This window comes from Aquila chrysaetos, chromosome 2 (assembly GCF_900496995.4).
Source record: "Aquila chrysaetos chrysaetos chromosome 2, bAquChr1.4, whole genome shotgun sequence".
Classification (NCBI taxonomy): Eukaryota; Metazoa; Chordata; class Aves; order Accipitriformes; family Accipitridae; genus Aquila; species Aquila chrysaetos.
Genome location: NC_044005.1, coordinates 33393363 through 33402877, shown reverse-complemented (window position 1 = coordinate 33402877; position 9515 = coordinate 33393363).

Sequence of the window (9515 nt, the reverse complement as noted above, 5' to 3'; positions counted from 1 at the left end):
TCCAAACTACAATGCCTTATCTGTGTGCAGAGCACATTACACAATACGGGCACCTCTGCAAAACCAATACTCATAGTGATAACAGCCCCAACTTTATAATGTTTTCCCTATGTAGGGCCAAATTATGCTGATGCCCACACAGAGGCCTTTTTAACCTCAGTAGAACTGACTTATGTAAGGAGAACAGTGTTTGTTGAGACTTACAATACTGGTGCAAACACAGAAATAGCTTTTTTACACAGAATAACTTATCAAGGTAAGTCTTTCAATCCATTAATGCTAATTTCATTAGAATCTATGAAATAATAACATTACATGATAAAAAGCCCAAATCATTGGCTTGAACAGTGAGAACAGTTTCATATTCTTCGAGAAGGGACTTATACACAGAGATTCTTCATTTTCTTCAGATCTTACCTCCAGAAATTTTTTTTCTCCTAAGCCACACCATTTTCAAAGAGGGTAGTTACCGATAGCTTCATTGCTGCAAACACTCCTTTAAAGTGAAAAGCTGCTATGTAACTATGATGGTATTCTCTAACATTGTATTAGCAACGTAATAATAGTTGACTTACACCTTCTTGTGGCTGCAATTATTTGTAACAAAGCACGTGGACTGTACAGATAGAGCAAGGAAAGGGGATGTGACAGCCTGCGTAGACTTCCCTGTAAGCCTGTCCTGCATAGCATGAGTGCACACAAAAGGAAGGAGTAGAAAAAGCCAGATGATAATAAGCAATACTATCCCTTGCCATCATATCAGATATATAACCTTACAGAATATGGGTTGCATGAAACAGTGTCATGTCAGGATTTTCCAATTTCTATTTAGATGTCTGGAATAATTAAAAAACAAGAACAAAACCCAGTAGAAGGTCATGTGCTCATAGTTAAGATCGTGGCTTCACAGAAATTTTATCACTGACTTTTAGCAAAGCTGAGATTTCTTCCAGAAAATGTTAAGGGAGAAGAGATGACCTACTAATTATGGACATATGTGGTACAATGAAAAAAATCGAGCCTAGGTACTTGGCTCACACATTATGGCTGTCTATGGAATTGTCCTTTACCTAAAGAATTCACATTTCTAAAATGTGTATACTGTAGGTCAAGCAAGACTTTATGCAGAAACCACTGGCAGCGCCTTCCTTTGAAGTTCAAAGAAAGCAAGGTTCAAGACAAATCATGCCTGAAAAAAATATGATCTCTCAGTATGAAAGGATTTCCAGTTATGTATTTTATCATACTGAAAAAAAAAAAAAAAAATGGCACTAGATAAATCTGTTTAGACATAAAAATCTTGTAACTGGAGATGGCCTTGCAGGTCGAAGCCTAGGTGGAATACATTGTGTACTCCTTGGAAGACTGAGAGAGGAGAGGGAGAGGCACGTGTTGCATGTAGACACGTAGACTGCTGCTTTTTAACCATAAAATCTGTGAAGCTGGCAAAAATCCATGCTTGCTTAGACACATACGTCCAAGTGGGCATTGGTTTCAAGTCTTGTAAAATATACTTTCAAAAAAGATATGCCCTACACTGTGTAACCACAGCCTCACGTCTGGCTTTGTGCTGATGAAACTTGTCTGATGCTGTATCTACATGGAGAAAATGATGAATGAAGAAGACTCCAAGGAGGAATAAATTGCTGGACTCATCTCCTAGAAGTTAGTCTCTAGTTCCACCAAAATCAGTGCCAGCTACATGAGTATTTTTTTTTCTGCAGATAGAATGAATCCTCAAACACAATGGGTTTAAGTTAACTTGCTTGACTTTGCCTGTCCCTACCCTAGATAGCACAAAGGCTATGACACTGCAATATACTGCTCCGAGTGACTTAGTAGTCAAGATCATTTGTAAAAATCGGCAACTACGACATGTTGCAACTTTTTTAAAATCAGAGCTTTCAGGTAGTAGTGCACCTTACAATTTAAGTATTATTCAATTATGTTCAGAAACACTGAAATTAAAATGATTTACAATTGGTCTTATAATATAGTTCTATACAAAGACCAGATTATGTGTAGCCAAAATGATCTCTTTGCTGCGTCTCTTGAGGTAGGATATGGGAGATGTTAACTTACCGTAAGTCAGTTCCAGTTTTCTGAATACCTCTGTAGAAAGTGCATAATTATTTCAAGTGAACTGGACAGAAAAAATCTGATAAAACAAAGCTGTGTCAAAATTACCATTCATTAAGTTTGAAATATTTGGTGGGGGGCAGGGCCGGGGGGGGAACATCTGGCTTTGATATAATGATGTGGAGTCCAGGGAAGTGCTCTCTGCTAAAACCATAAACATGTATATATATATACACACACACTGGAAACAACTGCTACCTGGTTTTTTTGCCTGCTCTAAGCTCGCAAACCTGCGTGGTATTCTACTGGGCTAAGTGTGCTTGTACTGTCTGTCAGACAAGATAGATAACCCTGTCTATCAAAATCTAGCAAAACTGGTCTTACTTTACTTGATTTTTTTCTTTACTTTCTGTTTCCTTTTATATCCACTTTGATATTAAGCAAATATATTTTGAGAATGGGCAGAAATGGATGGGCAGTTTGAAGACACACACAGCTGTATTTCTTAAAATAATAAAGTAAATATTAGCCAACCAGGTAATTTCATATCCTACACAACATTCTTAAAAATGATGCAACCTTGCAAACTCACCTTTGTTATATTAACTTCTTTCTTTTCTGTTATAGATGTTGAAAGTGGAAAACACAAATTACATCAATAAGTTTATCTCACATTAAAGGCAAGAAAAATAGGGATGATGTCATTCCAGAACAATGCAACATTAGGACTACATATGCTGTATGCATTCAATGCTTTAACAATATTTATAGAAGCATTCTTAGGGCACACTCATTAATTTTTCTTTATTTTGAAGGAATAAAATATGAAATGTAGTACAGGAAAACTGCTTAATAGGAGAATACATATTAAAAACATGACTGCAAATGGCCTTTGTTGCTGTTGACAACTTAATAACTATCTTTGGAAGAGTTGGAAGTGGAGTTTTAGAGAAGAAAAATCATCAGGTTTTGCTCAGTGATTTTTATATGGACAGTATTTAGGATATATACATCTAAACTGAAATGGCAACTATTTTTTAATTGCTTTTAATAAAAAGACTAGTAATCATATTATTAATTTATTTCAGTAGGTTTTGATTCTGGAAGATGTTTATTTTCTGGAGCATGCTCTCCTATATAAACAAAGTAAACTCTCTTGACGTCTTTTCCTTCGTGTCTCTATCTAAGGTTAACCCTAGTGAGGAATGCCCATCTATTAATGTTGAATTTGAAGAGGATTGGTTGACACAGTGAATAATTCCAAAGTGTGTATTCTAAATTAATACCCCCCATTTTAAGTATTGATGAACGTAGACTGCAACTTCAACCATACCAGTTCAATTTAACAAAATAAAACCTCACTGTTGCTAGAAGTCATTGTTTTCTTGCCAGTGCTTTCACTGGAGCAAAAATATCCATTGATTTCACTGGAAGCTCAATTAAGTCAAAGCTGGGCACTTTAAAGACCCTTAGCTCCCCTGGACAATTTTTCCGCAATACCTTTTTTCCCTCTAAGAAAAAGTCTTCAGTCTGCAAAAAGAAGACCACCATAAATATTTCTGTTAGCTTTTATATTTATAGCGTCAATCATCTAGGTTGGAATCAATCACTTCAACTGTTACAGATTTCTTCAGTAATTTTGGTCACTGCTACAGAGTAGTTTAGCTCCTTCAAAACTGAGATTCTCCACCAAACCACAACAAGCTTGTGTGAACTTTATAGTTAGCCTGTGAATAATATTATTGACTGACATGCAGATAGAAGTGATATACCTGCCTATATGCAGGCAAATTTGGACTCCTGATTCACTGTGGAGTCCTTTTGTATACCCAATTTTGCTTTGTTTAAACACATGAATTAAAGATTTATTTTTTTATATTTATATAAATATGCATGTTCAGTTAAAATTGGAATTAATGTTTTTCATCAGGAGTTCTGCTTGAACATAATGTAGTCAAACACTTATAGCAAAAGAGCAGACAACTGAACCATGGAAGCCATGAACCCTACTAGTCCCGCTGATGCTGGGAGCAAAAATAATCCAATTTCTGACTTAAAATTATTCTCAGTGATGACACTCCATTGCTTGTCTTGATGACCTACAATAATGATAAAAATTAATGCATTAGTCACATGCAATCAGATTGGATCCCAGTAAGTAACGCAGTCTGATTAGGAACATCCTTCTTTTCAAAATTTCCCCTTCTTTTCACTGTACAGCTAGTGATGTCCATTGATTGGGGAAAAAATAAAAAAAAATAATTGTATTGCAGAGGGGAAATGAATTGTAACAAGACACCTCAAAAAACCTTTTTTTTTTTAAACAGAATAAATTTCTCTGAGGTTTGAGCTTACTGACAGGGTATGAATAAGAATTCAGTGAAAATACACTTGTTCTTTGAAGAATTATAATCAAAGGTAAAATGGTTTTTTTTTGTAAACCTATCTGTATGACATACTTTTGCAGTCTTGTGGCTTTTATGAAATTACACTGTTACTGCTTCTTCATTCTTATCCTCCACATCTCACAGTCTGCAACTGCTCATGTTTAGATGTTCCTGTGTGGTTATATTAAATTTGAAGAGAAGATATCAGGACACTGACTATTTTAGCTCAAATGAAGGAAAATTGCAAATTGGATCAATTTATACAAATTGGATGCAAATTATTTAGTACTTCTAGCTATACTGGCTTACAGATATGTGTACAATTAAAACATTCATATAAACAGACACGGAGGCTAGCAAACAATATCACTGATGTTTCCATCAACTGTCATGTAAATAGAAGCTCTCAAATAAGTCCTTTTTTTTTTCTTACACTTTCCATTTTCAAGCTAAATAATACTCAAAGCTCCAATCTGAATTTAAAATTAGCATGCACAGTAGAAATTAAAATGTTTCAATGATGTGTGCTACATCCTCTAGGTGCTGAAAGAGGAATAATACATTGTGCCAGGAATAGCTAATGCCAGCTAAGACTATTAAAAATTTCACTGGGCTTCAAAAAAGTCTGGAATGTGATACATTTCCAAGTAAGCTTTTAGAAGAGAAAGCAAGCAATTGATTTTAGAGTGATGCTTACTTTGTATCAATACATTAGTTTAAAAATATTAGCGCTTATTTCCCCCCCTCTTACTAACAGCTCAGATTAAGTAACAATGAACTCCACTTATTTAGGGAAATATTTTTAAAAAACTGAGATACAACTTTATATTGTTTCCAAGATACTAATATTAAACCTGATTATCCTAATACACTTGCTTAATTGTCATAGTATCTTTAGCAACACGAAGGCTTCTTGAGATACATTGCAGCATTGAATGCAACATCAGCAAAGATAACACTATCATTTTACTTATATTAATTTATGAATCTAGATTACAAGCTAGCTAACAAGGTTATAAAATAGCTTTATGTTTTTAGACCAGCTCATTAAAAATGAAGACCGAAGTTCCAGTCTAATACATAAATGCAAAAGAAATTTTTCTCTAAAAAGATTTTTTCTTCCCAAAGCTGTAATCAGATCAACAATGAAACAGTTCTGGAGGCTTAAAGACAGTTACTAGCCCTTTCTTCAACATCAAAAGTACTACAACAGGAAGGTGTCCTCCAGTTTATAGTGGGAGTTTTGAAAACATCCTGCTTTCCTGCATATGCTTTTTTTTTTTTTTTTAATGACATTGCAGTTTATATAGTTTCAAGTTATAAATTTAACTAAAATTATTATAAAAATAACAAGAACTAAATCAAATCCAGATTTTTCTTGAGTAGTCGCATACTGTAGTTCTTTGGAACAGTAGAAATATGATTTTATTCTAACTACTGACTTTTAGTTGAATTCCAATGACATCAAAACAAATTCAGTAGTCCCCCAGTACTTTCCTGTAGCATATTTACTAATTATTTAACAATAGTTAAATGTTGCAAATGAAGGGTCTAAAAAAAGAGGCCAATACGCAAAAAATGGAGTATAGGCCTTTTAAATTAACTGCACTGAGAGGGAAGTACATCTAATACAAAATAATCATAGGAGCATTTTGAGAGAAAATGTACTCTGAAATATAATAAAATGCTTTAGAAAACATTTTCTGTAATTTGCATTTAAAAAAAAAAAAAGACAGCTCTCAAACCCTGGGCTATGTTATTGATAAGCAGGGCACAATATTAACTGTGATGGTCACATAATCATATCCTTGGAGTATCACAAGTCCTCAGGATAAGCCTGCCTGCTGGAAATATTTTGCACGAAGGAAGAGACACACCTCCAGAAGGGACAATAAAGATCATTAATCTGGCAGACAAACTACTGAGTGGTAGGTTTCAACAGCTTCGTGTGACTCTAAAATTGTCTTGTTGATTTAGAACAGTAACTATCTGCTTAGCACATTTCCTTTACCAAGAAAGGATAACAGTTAATACACCACAAACAGAATCAATATTAAAGTATGGTTTAATACACAGAAAGTCATACAAATTATCACTGCTTGAAGTGCCATATGAGGCCACCACCACCAACCACAACTGGATTACATGTTTAATTTCCCACCTCAACCCAATGATAAATGAATTCAGGGCAGTGTGTTAAGATATCCAGAATTTGAAATAGCAAATCTTTTAAAACGAAATGTAGCATAAAACAGAAACAACAAACATAATTATACTATTCTGTGGAGAAACCAAACATCTCCATTTTCAGAGTTAGCTACCAATTGGTTTTTATACCACATTATACCCTTCTGACACTTAGGGTACTCTTCATATATGGTCAGGCAGACCTTCTGAAATGAAGTTACTAAAACAAATACAAAGCAGGAAAAATTGTATTTGTCTTTTCATTTGCCTGAGAAGGTTTGTTTCACATATATTGGTGACTGTCATGGCAGCTTTTGGTGCCTTGATTAAACATCTCAAAAGCTACATCACTCATTGCTTTGTAATGTTATCATTGTATTCAGAAGATGAATAGCTCTACTGTAAATCGCTGTCACCAATTCTCAAAGATGAGCATAGGACAAGTGAGTTGCATTGACCCAATGTATGCGAGACATCCTTCTGTTTTGCTGTTTTCTGTTGTGTCCTTGCATAGCAATGAAATGGACTGCTTCTTCATCCTGCTAGATAGTAATCAACTCACACGTGCATTTTTTTGAATTAATAGAATTGTAATAAATACATAGACCTACCTTTGTTATTCCCCACTACCATCCTCTATTAGTTTTCACGAAACATTTTTTTCATAAAATGAAAAGGCAAAACAGGTGTTAGATTATTTATGTTTGACAAATTCATATCATTTAAATAATTAAAACTAATTTGTGTTGAGAGCTACAGTTGCATTTTTATTAGAGAAACAAGTACAAATAGGCATCACTACAGAGCTGTTTATTCAATAATGAGATTAAATGAAATGGATTTCATAGTCTCAATTCTTTCTGATTAACGTAGCAATCGGAACTCTAACTTCTGTGCCCTAACAATGTGGAAACAGCTGCTCACCCGCTATAATTCTGTAAAACTTTATTCTTTAAAGCTACACATTTTAAATTATCCCTAAAAAAATATTGTAAGTAAAATACTGAATGCTTTCAGTTTAAACAATATTTGCATTATAAACCTGAAATTATACTGCTTTTTAATTTAATCACAAAAGAGAAAGTTTCATTTACAAATAGGGGCATGTTTGTTTATATGTAATGTAAACCTTTCTGCGTATCTTTCTGCTTATATGATATAGAGGTTATTGTATTAATCTGCATAGAAAAAATGTTGTACTTTTAAAACAATAATAAATTCTAAATGAATTAGCCTACAATATTTAAGTACAATTTTAAAAGAAAAAGATATCAGTACAGTTACAAGCAGAATGTGCTGTGTGTAAAATTGTCTGCTAAGAACCAGTTGAAGCAGCACAGTACTTACCCTTTGAACAAAAGGCATCAAGAAATAATTGCAGGTAACAGTTATATACTACTAAATGTTTAAGGAAAAAACAAAGCAGCAAACTTATAGAAGCAACATATTTATATAACTGTAAGAGAGTCTATTGTTCTCTTGTTCACGAAAGATTTTTCAAGCGTTTTTAGTAAAGATGCAGCATATTATATGTACAGGGACTGCATTGCACCAGATAGTGACATGCTAAGCCGTGTTTGCCTTGCATTTAAGAGATACCATCTGAATCTCTATCACTTGTAGAATAAACCAGTCTCAGTTTGCGAATCTGTGGTAAACAGCAGTACTCAATCAACCCTTTTTTTCCATATCCACCTGAAAACATTGAAAGTTTGGTGTATGTAGACATCTCGTCTCAAGTGAAATAGACATTGAGGAGTCAGCAGATGGACTGAAGAGTGTCCAGAGAGAAATGCGTGAATATTATCAATAAGTGTGTGGTAATTTGCATGACCCATCATTAAATTTTTTAATGATACTATGACATAGGGATTCAATTCACTGTAAAATTACTAAAATCTACCAATTGTAATGCTTTCAGACTGTTTATTTTTTTTTTTTTTTCCAATAGAAAAATAAATCTCATACATTCGAAGTGGTACACAAAAAGACTGGGATAAAATTGATCAGATTTCTTGATAGCACCATTTACACATTCTTTAAAGTAAACATTAATATGCACTTTCTTAGAAAGCGATATAAATATATATATATATATATAAATACAGGACGTGCTAACCTCTGTTAACCATCTGAATGTGATGGAATAATCTATCTCTACTGTGCAGGTAGGCTTGTGCATGGTGGTGTGGCAATATCATTTTAAAAGTTTGTTACAGATGTGATGGGAAGCTGGAAGGAGTCGAATAAGCAGAAAAAAGAGCTTAGATCTACTGTAAGCAATGAGTCGGAATGAGCCGTTAAAGGTTAGAATTTATCTTTGTTTCTGATCATTCAATGAGAAAAATGACTTCCACAGAAATAGATACCTTAAAACTGCTTGGGGGAAGGGTGGCGAGGGTGAAATAGGATTGAAAGTCCTACAGGTAATAGCAAGAACTGGAAGTGCGGACGAAATTGGTCTTCAGAGCAAAGAGGAACGCAGCCGTTTAAAAAGTCTAAGTGCAATGTTGTGGTGCTGAAAGAAAAGCTCCTGGTGAAAAAGAAAAAAACGGCAATGCAACTTCAAGCGGCAATTGGGTGGTGCTGAAAGGACAGCTCCCAGCGTTGCGGGAAAGATCTCGGGTCTGGAATGAGGTGTCCAATCTGTATGATAAACAGCACACTGTGTCTCAGAGCGCCCATTCAATCTCAGTAAGTAAATGAAATATTGATTGAAAGTGACCCTGAAACAGAATGCATTAAAAAGACATAGAAAGCTGCAGAACTGAGGTAATTCTTATTCAGCGTGTTCACCAGCCTCCCTATAGCAAAACAAGTCTATAAATAGTTGCATTTCATAAGATACGTTTGGCCCTCGTC